General features: G+C 29.6%; 1 long non-coding RNA gene across 1 annotated transcript; it reads left to right on the top strand.

The window, feature by feature from the left end:
• The first annotated feature begins 3458 nt into the window (after positions 1-3458).
• On the top strand, positions 3459-10487 carry LOC136980440 (uncharacterized). The gene is made up of 2 exons (XR_010881556.1): positions 3459-3509; positions 10296-10487. It is a non-coding gene; the product is annotated as an uncharacterized lncRNA (long non-coding RNA).
• The last annotated feature ends 1181 nt before the right edge of the window (positions 10488-11668 follow it).

The following is an 11668-nucleotide window of genomic DNA, read 5'->3' on the forward strand; positions in this document are numbered from 1 at the left end:
GCCATCCATTGACACAGTGACGGGATCTACCATCTCGTGCCAGTAAGCAGGAATTAGAGCTCTTGGCTCTATACCCCTCAGTTCTCACATAATTAATAAAAAGGGATTATTGTTATAATCTAAACCAGGAGTGGCCAAACTCTGTCACCATAGGAGTCATATACTACCTATCAGAAATACACGATAGCCACATAATCTATTTATATTAGGCATATATATAGTTAAAATACTATAGTTATTACTATCCTAAGGTAAATATCGCTGTTATTTTACTTTACTTGTTTAAAGATGCATTCTTTTGTTAGATGACATGTTTATTTGAAAGACTGAACTATAAATGTAAAAATAAGTCTCACAACAATTTTAATATAGTTTTAACAACACAACAGTGGCGTGCCGTGACATTTGATGATAGGGAAGCTGTGTTTCTGTAAGAAGCCGACTTACAGGGGCAATCAATTAATTGCGCGTCAGGGCCCGTTCGTATTCGTTTGTTCAATAAGCCAGTAAAAACAGTATACTTCTTTAAATGTATTTTTAATAGATTATCTGACGTACTTAATAAATAAAAAAGTTCAATATAATTACCTCCATTATTAGATTCAATAAATTCCCTACGCCCTCTAAATGCCAATTCTCGCTTTGAGAAAAAACATATAACATCTATTAATTTAGATATATCTATTAATCGTAATTATCTTGTTATAATTTTCAATATTTATTTTATATTGTCTACCAATGTTAAATTCTATTCCTCTTTGATTTCCAAATTGCTTCAATTTTACGAAAGAATCGTCATTTGTCATGAATTTTATCGTCAAAATGTCAAAATTTTTTTGTCGACGTATTTATATTTAATTTAGACATCGGTCTTTCTCTTTTAATAATGTTTTCTTTTTCATTATATGGTCTTGAGCCAAAACTTTTTTAAAATAAATCTTTTAATCACTAGCCACGATATAAGGGCTAAAATTAAAATTATAAAAAAAGCTTACTTGATAAAACAAAATGTGTGACGAATATACATACCTAGTACAAAAAATTTTTCAATTGTATGAATATACTTTTAATGAAACTTATAATTAAATATAACTTTGTGAAGAAACGTACATAAAAATAACAAAATATTCTTTACTTTTTAAATCTTAAAACAATCCACTTAGTGAAATACTGTAGCTCCCTACGAGTGGCTAATGAATGGAATCGGAGACGGTCCAGGTAGGCGTGTCCATGCCAAATTCCGAGGGTGCCGATACCGGTCAATGTCAAATGCCTCTTTTGTCGCGTCACTAGTATATATCAAAGGACACGACGGGGTTGTTGTAGATTTTAAACGTTTCTCACCATTGCTGTAAAAATCTAAATACGTTAAACTTAACAGATTGTCCGTCGTTCGTTTTCTAACTAATTCGTTTTAGGATCGAGTATTCACGGAAATTTCCAAAATTTACAACTTTTCGGTCACTCTCATTGAACTGGAGAAATTTCTGTCTTTATTACATCTAATATTACGAAGAGATCAGACCCCACTGTACTCGGCAAGAGATTGGTTAAAGTAAAATTTCGGCTCTTTCATCGGGGTTTTATATATGTTTCTAATTCCCTAATCGCTTAATTATTTAACTACTTCTTAAATAGAAATAAGTCTAAACCGGTTACTTTGTACTCGAGTATCTGTAGTCTTGGGAAAGAAGTGGAAAGAAATTTTTATGACAACGGATACATAAATCGTAAATTTAAAGAAAATAAATTTTAGAGCTTTTTTGTACCATTGTACGTCTCATTCATTAAATTTGGTTGTAAATGATGCTGCCAAAGTAACAGTTAATTTTTTAACACAAGTAGAATTGTACACGTTTTTTCTGCATCCCCTTACAGATGGGACATACTAAATCGTAATATCGCCGGTTTAACATTGAAATCCGTAAGTAATATAAGATGGGAGAGCAGAATAAACGTGGAATAAATGTATCAAATATTTTAATAGATTTTTTTAAAACTCCTGTCAACTATACAGAACTATCATAAAAACATGCCAGTAAATTCCTATCGGTTGGGTTAAGTTATAAATCTAGTCTACGGTGGGCAACCTTTTTTATAACGTGGGCCAGAATAAATTTTACGTCTTTTCCGCGGGCCGTAGTAGTTAATTGACTCTTTCTTGTGACTCGTAAGTTTTTTAGTCTGCAAATATGAAATAAATAAATAAAAAGTTAATTACTACATTTATTTCTCTTATCGTTTTCGAAAATTACAAAGAATTGGAAAAATAACTATTAATTTTCCAATTTAATAATCTATTAAAGATCTCGTGGGCCGGATGGAAACTTTTTGCCAGCCGTAGCTGACCCGTGGGCCGGGGTTGTCCGCCGTTGATCTAGTTTGCTCATGATTCACATAATCAGGCGAGGGTGACCGAATATCTAGCAGGCGGCTAACAGCCCGCAACCGCTTCGGGATATAAAGTCGGACTCTTCACGCGTGTGTCGCTTCTACCAGCTAAACCGGGTGAGGTTGGTGCTCTGTAAACCGCATGTGACAATACCTATATAATCTGGCTGATTGGAAACTGACCCGGTTTCAACACTCCTTCCGCCACCGAATCATTCGAATATACAATAGCAATCTTATTGTTTTTTTCACATGTAGTATAGAAATTTGTAAAAGATACATAATGCAGTTATAATAAAATATTAATTTTAATTAATGCAAAGTACGTTAAAATATGAAAATTTATATTTTATAAAATACAAGGGAAGGTCATTGGAAGGTGGAATCGGTGCTTCCCTTGCTTCCAATGACGGCACGCCACTGCAACACAAGTAGATGGTTCACTCAGGTGATAGTGATTTTCCCATTCATTAAATACTACACAGGACAAAATTTTGTTTGTTATATCCATGAAGTTAACTCATTAAAACCATGAATATTTACATGAAAACGTATTTTAAACAGAAAGCAAAATAAAGATCTGCTCACAATAATTACAAACACATTATAATCATACTTATTACAATAGAGTTTGTAGTTCATTTGATGTGTTGGTTTTATAAACATCAAAGAAACATTTTGATTTTACTTTTGTAGCAACTAGATTGAATTTACTGAAATTTTATATAACTTTCTTTAATATAAAGTTATAATTAAAAATTAATTTTTATTGTAAAATATTTGCATTCTTCAATTATTATTTTCTGCTTTCCCTCAGGGCATGCAGTGTCAAATTTGCAACAAGTAGCTGAGTCAGCAGTGCCACGTGATGCACAATTTAGGACACCACCATCACTAAATAATTTCGTTGGAAATAATTTTGCATCATGTGGTTTGAACAATAGCGCTAGAAATAGTCCATTTGGCTCACACAAGTTGCTGAGTCAGCGATGCCATGAGATGCACAACGATTTACGACACCACCACCACCACCACCACCACTAAATAATTTCGTTGGAAATAATTTTGCATCATATGGTTTAAGAATAGCGATAGAAATAGTCCATCTGGCTCACCTGGTATGTTAAACTTTTGTTTATATTCAGTTTACTATTTTTTGTTGTTAAAAATTCAATAATAGTATCTCTTTTTATATTATATTCTAATAATAGTAAAAAATTTAAATTAAATTTACAAAGATTATAAAAGGAAAATAACAATTGGAAAGAATGAATTGATTAAATAGATATTTTTCTTAATTTTACTCATTCCACAATTTCAAGTTACAACAGAGATATTATGGTAAAGATATGAAATTTCCAAATTTAACAGATTTTTTATCTTGTGGTGATAAATTATCAAAAGTAATCAATTGATTATAAAAATCTATTTTCCTAAAATTATTTGTATGTCTTGCTACAAATCCAATTTGTCTACATAAGATCTTGAATGGAAGACTTTTGTCTTAAATCGTGAAAGCTTTGAAGTCAAGGATAACTCCTATATCAGAAACTATATTATCAAATCAAATCCAATTTATTAGTATAGGCCTCGGCCTGTTACAAAGGGAGTTATTTTACATGCAAGTAACACAATATTACAGGAACAATTAAGTATCAAAAAACTTTATAACATAGTTATATAAATTGCAAATACATCGATATGTTGCCTGATGAAGTATTTTATACATCGCTTCTACCGAATCACATTCATTTAAACCAAGAAGATTGTATTTTTGCCTTAACTCAAGGCTTTTCTCACATTTACAAATCAGATGAAATTTGGAAAAGGACATATAACATCTTGGACATGGATTATTCTCGTATATGTACAATTTATTATCAATCATTAGAGAATTAGAATTAAGTCAGAGTTGAATGAAAAATCTCTTTATTTTAAACGGCAAATTCAAGAATATATAGCCATTATTACTTGGAAATAGTAATATCGAACTATAATAGTTTTGTGATATTCTTAAAAGAGTGTCTTCTATGTCTCGCACACGAGAAATATCAAGAACATTCCAAATAAGTTGATGACATACTTCTCCTTCAAGATCCAACGAGAATATAAATGGTTCAATCGAGCAACCAAAACCGTTTATCATTCTTGAAATTAGGCAAACCCAGTTATTTTTTGATGGTTTCTGTATAGCATTCTTATATAATTGATATAAAAGATTGAATGTAATGCCACCACTGTCTCTTAGCTTAATTAACAGCTTTATACATCTTTTCATGAATAGTGCCTTAGGACTAAATCTACTTGTCTCCAATCTTAGCACACTTCCCGGAGTTTTGTAATCCAACCAAAACAGTCTACGCAAGAATTTATTCTGTATAATTTCCAGCTTCTGGACATTAGAGAGACACCATAAAGGAGATGCATAACTCAGAGTTAAAAACCAAGGACTGAAATAGATTAAACTGGGTTTGAATCACACCCAACTGAGTCTTGGCGCACAGCTTAATAACACCCTGGATTAACCGATTGGCTTTGACCAACGTATCTTTAGTCTGTCTTTCAAACGAAAGCAAAGGTGTAAAAATTACTCCTAGAAATTTTGTTTCGTTGACCACCTTAATCCCAGTATCATCAATAAAGAAAGACATTATTTTTATTAGGAAGTCTTGATCCATTCCTGAATATCATTATGTGAGATTTCTTAGGATTAATGCTCAAATCCAATTGAGAAAAGTACACAGTTAATAGTCGTATTTTCCTTCTAAGAGCGGCTGCTGTCGGTGCTAGAATAACAATATCATCGGCATACGAAATAGAGTGGACCACAGTACTACCTATCAGGAATCCATCATTGTCATTATTGAAAATATCATTAATATCATAGGAATAAAAATTAAACAAATAGGGAGACCAAGGGTCTCCCTGTAATAGGCCTCGATCAATCGAATGGAGGCATCCCTGTTCACCATTATATCTACAGATCATCTCATAATGACCAAACAATAGCTCGACCGATTTGACCATATAACTCTCCACTCCACAAAGTAACATTTTATTCTGCAAAGCCTGAACATTCACTGAGTCATATGCCTTCTCAAGATCAACAAACAAGGCAAAAACTTTGTGTCTTTTTTTAAATAACTAGATCTGGATGGTGGCCAACAGAACAAACAAAGTAACCTGAGTACCACCACTTAAAATGAAAGCAAATTGGGTTGGATTTAGTAAATTCTCATATTCAGTCTACTCAATAAATCTAGAAGCCAACATAGCAGTAAAAAGAAACTATATTATAATACACAGTATTAATTTTAATAAAAAATAATTTTAACACCTACCATTTGAGTATTTTTGAATGTTGAAATCTAATTTATATTAAAATATATCAATTAAATAGAGACATGAACAAAATATTTAAAAAAAACTATTATTGTTTTAAAAATTTAGCAGTTACACATAACAAATCGGTAAGATTTGACAATTATTTGCATGGTTTATATCTCTCATATGAGAAACAAAATTTTAGGGAGTAGGCACGAAGTTATAGAGTTTTCGGGGTGCTATATAATTTATTTCTGAATTACGAATAATTTACTTAAAGTCGGCAAAAATTTATTACTTCACTTACTTGCAGAAATATATCATGTTTTAGATAAATTGAATGGAAAAGTTCAGTGTAATGCTTTTTTACAATGAATCTATTATTTTTTAAAATTTGACAGTTAGACATACAAAATAGATTCTGGTACCATAAAATTCTCCTGTAATAAGTATTAAAATAAATATCATTTTTCTTTGTATATGTCTATATTTAATTAAGATGTTTTAATATAAATTAGATTTCAACTCTCAAAAATATCCTAATGGTGTGTTTTTCCCCCCCTATCCGTCCACCTTTAGATAAAAATAATTCATTGTGTAAAAAATAAAAATAAAATAAAAATAACTGTCGATAAATAATTTAATAACTTTTGTAAATTACTATGTTTAATCCAACCAGTTATATCCAATGTATTTCAAGTATAAAATTTAATCCGTGAACTTTTTTGGGTAGTAAAATCGACTTGCCATTGATCTTTCACTCATATAGATTCTGTTAAAAAGTATCAATTATAAGTGTCTATTACAGCTTCTACAAGACTGTGTACTGTTTTTATGGCCTACTGTCGATAAATAATTTCATGATCTTTCACTTGAAATGCTTCAAAATCTAGTAGAGTCACATTCTGTAATTTTATATAAATATAAAATAATACTAATCCTAATTTTTATTTAATAAGAAAATAACGAAAAGACTTTATACATAAATATTTTTTACTGACCATATGGAATGTTCATTGATATACCAAATGTTGTCTTGTCTTCCTGTTTTTAATATTATTTCACGATTATATTCAATTATTTCATCCATTTTATCAAATTGTTAATGTGAAATCTATAAAAATATAATTTTTAAAATTTATATAGTAATTGAATTGAAATGAAACTTATGTTTTTAAAATTTACAAAATTTAGTTACTATAATGAAATGGTAGTAAAAGATATATGTAAACATGTAAAAGATATATTACAAGAATTTAACTCAAATTGTACAGTAGCAATAATGATGATAATATTACAAAATGGTCTTTCTTCAAATCAAATTTATACTGTGTGATCAAACCAACTCATTAAACTTTGAATTACTATATGGTTTATACTAAACCATAATTTCTTTGAAATAATATTTATTTAACTGATAAACTCTAATAAAAGATAGTAAATTTATAAAATGAAACTCTGATTAGATACATTTTTTTTATTATTATTATTGCAAACTCATCTCACCTCAATGTAAATTATTATATATCAATGAATTTTAAGAATAAATTTTACAACAATAAGGTAATTTATTTTAAAAAGAACTTATTTAATTAAGCTGACTAAAAACATAATAAAATTGTAACACTATCTGTATTAGTTATATATTATAGTATGTACAATTAGATTAGTTTTAAATATATTTAAAAAATTGATATATAATATGATTACATTTATTTATTTAATATTAACTTATTATCATTTTAATTAATTTCTATACATTTAAATTTATATTACTGAGTATTTATTTAAATATAATTAAGAAAGAGTTAAAGAAAGAATATTAAACTATTAAAGAATATTAAACTCCAAGAAAATGAACCTCTGGTTGTAATTCCTTAAAATTTGTTTTTTATATGATACATATAAACCGTACAAATAATTGCTGAATTCTTATGTCTAACTGTTAATTTTTTTAAAATAATATTCATTATAAAAATAAAGTTTGCTGAACTTTTCTGTTCAGATTATCTACAACATGACATATTTCTGCAAGTAAGTGAAGTAATAAATTTTTGCCAACTTTAAGTAAATTATTTGTATTTCAGAAATAAGTTATATAGTACCTTGTAAACTCTATCACTTTGCACCTACTCCCTAAAATTTTGTTTCTCATATGATACTTATAAATAGTGCAAATAATCTACAGATGAAAAGAAGGAATTATAAGTCATTTTGTGATGATTTGTGACGAGGTGTAACGGTTTCCGCGAACAGACCGACACAAAATAATAATCGAAACACGTTACTTTTAACAAAGGTACGATTTTATTCTCGCCAGAAAGAACAGAAGCAGGTTCTTTATGGATCCCAACTTTACAAAGAAAGGCTTTTTTTTACAGTCTAAAAAGCGCGCTCAAAACAGAACCCGACAAAATTATACGCGTGCAGATCTTAAAACTAAACTTATCCTACTTATAACTAAAGGGAGGAACAATATATACATGTAGATAAAAATAGTCGAAGATTGAAATACTTGGTGGGATACCACTCTTGAGTCCTGTTTGATTATTTTATAGGCTTCCCGTGTTCTCGGTGAATCTCTCACTCCCCCGTCGTATCCTTTCCTTTTCTTCTGCTGCTCACTTATCCGCCTCGGTCGAGAGCTTCCTTTTCACACCTTCACTCTCCACAGTCCAGTCGAAAAGTGATTCACTTTTCATTCCTCGAGACCCACGGCGCCGTCCCTTCTATTGTTCTATACGTTGTCTCTTTCTTAGAAACGATAATCCCACCCAAAGGGTAAAAAGGAGTGGTGGGGAAAGTAAAGGAGGATAGATAATACAAAAGAAACAAAGGAATTGCTAACACTAACTTATATTACATATTAAAAACATATAAAATATGCGAATAACATGGCCGACGGCACTATAAGTCATTTGAACAGTTTGTAAATAAATTTTATTTTAACAATAAGTTTAATATATTGTGTTTAGTTATCAAATTTATCTTTATGTCAGTGTAAATTAAAAACATGACAACTTCAAATAATATAACACCAAAATTTCTTAAGATTTATGATTCGTATAGCTAAATTAAATTTATTTTATTTTAACGATAAAGCAAACTTTAATTACAAAATTAAGTTCTGCTGAATTGTAGTAATAATAATTGTTAAAACACAGCAATTTTAAAATAATATAACATTAAAGTTCTTTCAACACTAAAAAAAAAAAACTTGTTGATTCTAACAAAAAATTACAGCTATATTTATACTTAAATTCAAAGGATATCGACAGGTTTTTACTACAATAGTTATAAAATAAAATTTATAAAACAAAAATTTAAAAACTTTTCGCGGAATAACTTGTAAATTTTCAAAAGATTTACTTTTATCTAGAGTTAGGCCTAAGTCAAACTTTTTGTCAAAGGCAAATTTTTAAATAAAAATACTTACTTTCTGGAGACGATGATCTTGTATAAGAGATTCTTGCAAAGAAGTTCTCAGCGAGGTAGCGAATCAGTCTCTTATTTGCAGTATTTATACCATCTCTTGACTCAAAAGCAGAGGAAAAAGGATATTTCAAAATTAGCAACTTTGAAAGACAAAAGATATGTTAATATTGTGAGGATTCGTGACGAGGTGTAACGGTTTCCGCGAACAGACCGACACAAAATAATAATCGAAACACGTTACTTTTAACAAAGGTACGATTTTATTCTCGCCAGAAAGAACAGAAACAGGTTCTTTATGGATCCCAACTTTACAAAGAAAGGCTTTTTACAGTCGAAAGAGCGCGCTCAAAACGGAACCCGACAAATTATACGCGTGCAGATCTTAAAACTAAACTTATTCTACTTATAACTAAGGGGAAGAACAAATATATACATGTAGATAAAAATAGACGAAGATTGAAATACTTTGGTGGGATACCGCTCTTGAGTCCTGTTTGATTTTTATAGGCTTCCCGTGTTCTCGGTGAATCTCTCACTCTCCCGTCGTATCCTTTCCTTTTCTTCTGCTGCTAACTTATCCACCTCGGTCGAGATCGCTTCCTTTTCACACCTTCTCTCTCCGCAGTCCAGTCGAAAGTGATTCACTTTCTCTTGTCGAGACCCACGGCGCCGTCCCTTCTATTGTTCTATTCATTGTCTCTTTCTTAGAAACGATAATCCCACCCAAAGGGTAAAAAGGAGTGGTGGGGAAAGTAAAGGAGGATAGATAATACAAAAGAAACAAAAGAATTGCTAACACTAACTTATATTACATATTAAAAACATATAAAATACGCGAATAATATGGCCAACGGCCACAATATCTTTAGACCGTACGTTCATAACAGGATATTTAAAAATGAATCGAAAACAGTTAATTTCTAATAATAATTTAAAAATAAAATAATTTCATTTTTGTATTATATATATATATATATATATATCTTTTGTATTTATATCTTGTGTTCATTCCACACAAATAATGTAACTGCATGTGTGAGAAGGGTGATCATGTTTGCATGATTTGTAGTTAATGGCCGCTTTATATTTTTTACAAAAAGAAGAATGCAAAACGCACGCTAAACGTACAATATTATGTTTTTCAGAAATAATAAGGAACAAAGTACAGAGAGACATGGAAAAGTTGAAGAGTTTCTTTAAGCCAAGAGTCGTTGATAATGGTGACTCACATTCCGAAATTTGTGATCAATTTTCTGTTGTAATTTTCAAGTTAATTTTATTATTTTTAAATTTTTTTATCATTTGAAAGTTAAGAAATACAAATCTGATAAATACAACATTGTTATATTTATTTATTCAGCACAGTGGAGTGCAATTGATAGGACACAAAGAGTTTATTACATTATTTATTCATTGATGGGTGTTTCAGGTTCTTTTATCCCTTTTCAGCCAGCTTCTAATTCCTTTTCTCTTATACATAAAACTGTAAAAAGCCTATCAATTGCACTCCATTCTACTGCTTAAATAAAGCAAATAAGAAGACAAAATTTAAAATTAGAGAAAAAGACACATATTTTTTATTTAAGTTCACTTCATACCATTTATTTATTAAGTTGTTTCTTGTTAAGTTTTTAAAATTGACATATTCGTTTTTCACAGAATATTTGTAGTAATTATTGCTTATATTAATGATACTATATTTAAGAATAATTACTTACATTTGATCTAAAAATAGAATATTAACATATTTTGATTCCAAGTCATAAATTAGAAAGACAATATCAATTTTGCAAAAAATAATAAAAATATACTTTCTCTGATAGATTTAAATAATTAATATTACATCAGATCTCTGATGTGAATGAAAATATCCATGATAAAAATTGTTGTTTTTGAACAGTTATAATGCGAAACGACTTTCTAGTGTTTATAAATGTGTACAGATTGCTGATAATTCAACAGACAGGCAAACAATGACAACAACCAAAATACATCATGACATCGTTACAATGCAGAGCGGCAATACTTTTGTCAGTTTTTTTTAATTTAAAAAAATCACACAACTATCACTCTAGCATGGACACCGTATATAGTTACCGTATTTTACGGACTATAAGATGCACTTTTTTCTTTGAAAAATTGCCTCCAAAATTCAGGTGCATCTTATAGTCTGTAAAATACAGTATTTGAAAATCACATTTTTTATTACCGGTATAATCAACATTATAGTGAGAATAAAGGACAGTTGTGATGTGCTTTTTGTAAGATATCAATGTGTCACCTACCTTGTTAGTATATACAAATGTTTTTATTTGTATTTTTATGCCAACTAGTGAGAAAATAAAAATGTATATAAAGTTTTTATTTCACAAAGTTAGAGAACATAAAGTTTCTTTATTTGACTCAATACAATAAAATATTAAAATACATTAAAGAAATGTTCTAACTCATTTACTGCCATTAGAAATATACTACATCATTCCCTACTTTAAAAAACAATATGACTTTTCAATACAAT

The sequence above is a fragment of the Centruroides vittatus genome, unplaced genomic scaffold (assembly GCF_030686945.1).
Source record: "Centruroides vittatus isolate TY-2023 unplaced genomic scaffold, ASM3068694v2 contig_7, whole genome shotgun sequence".
Taxonomy (NCBI): domain Eukaryota; kingdom Metazoa; phylum Arthropoda; class Arachnida; order Scorpiones; family Buthidae; genus Centruroides; species Centruroides vittatus.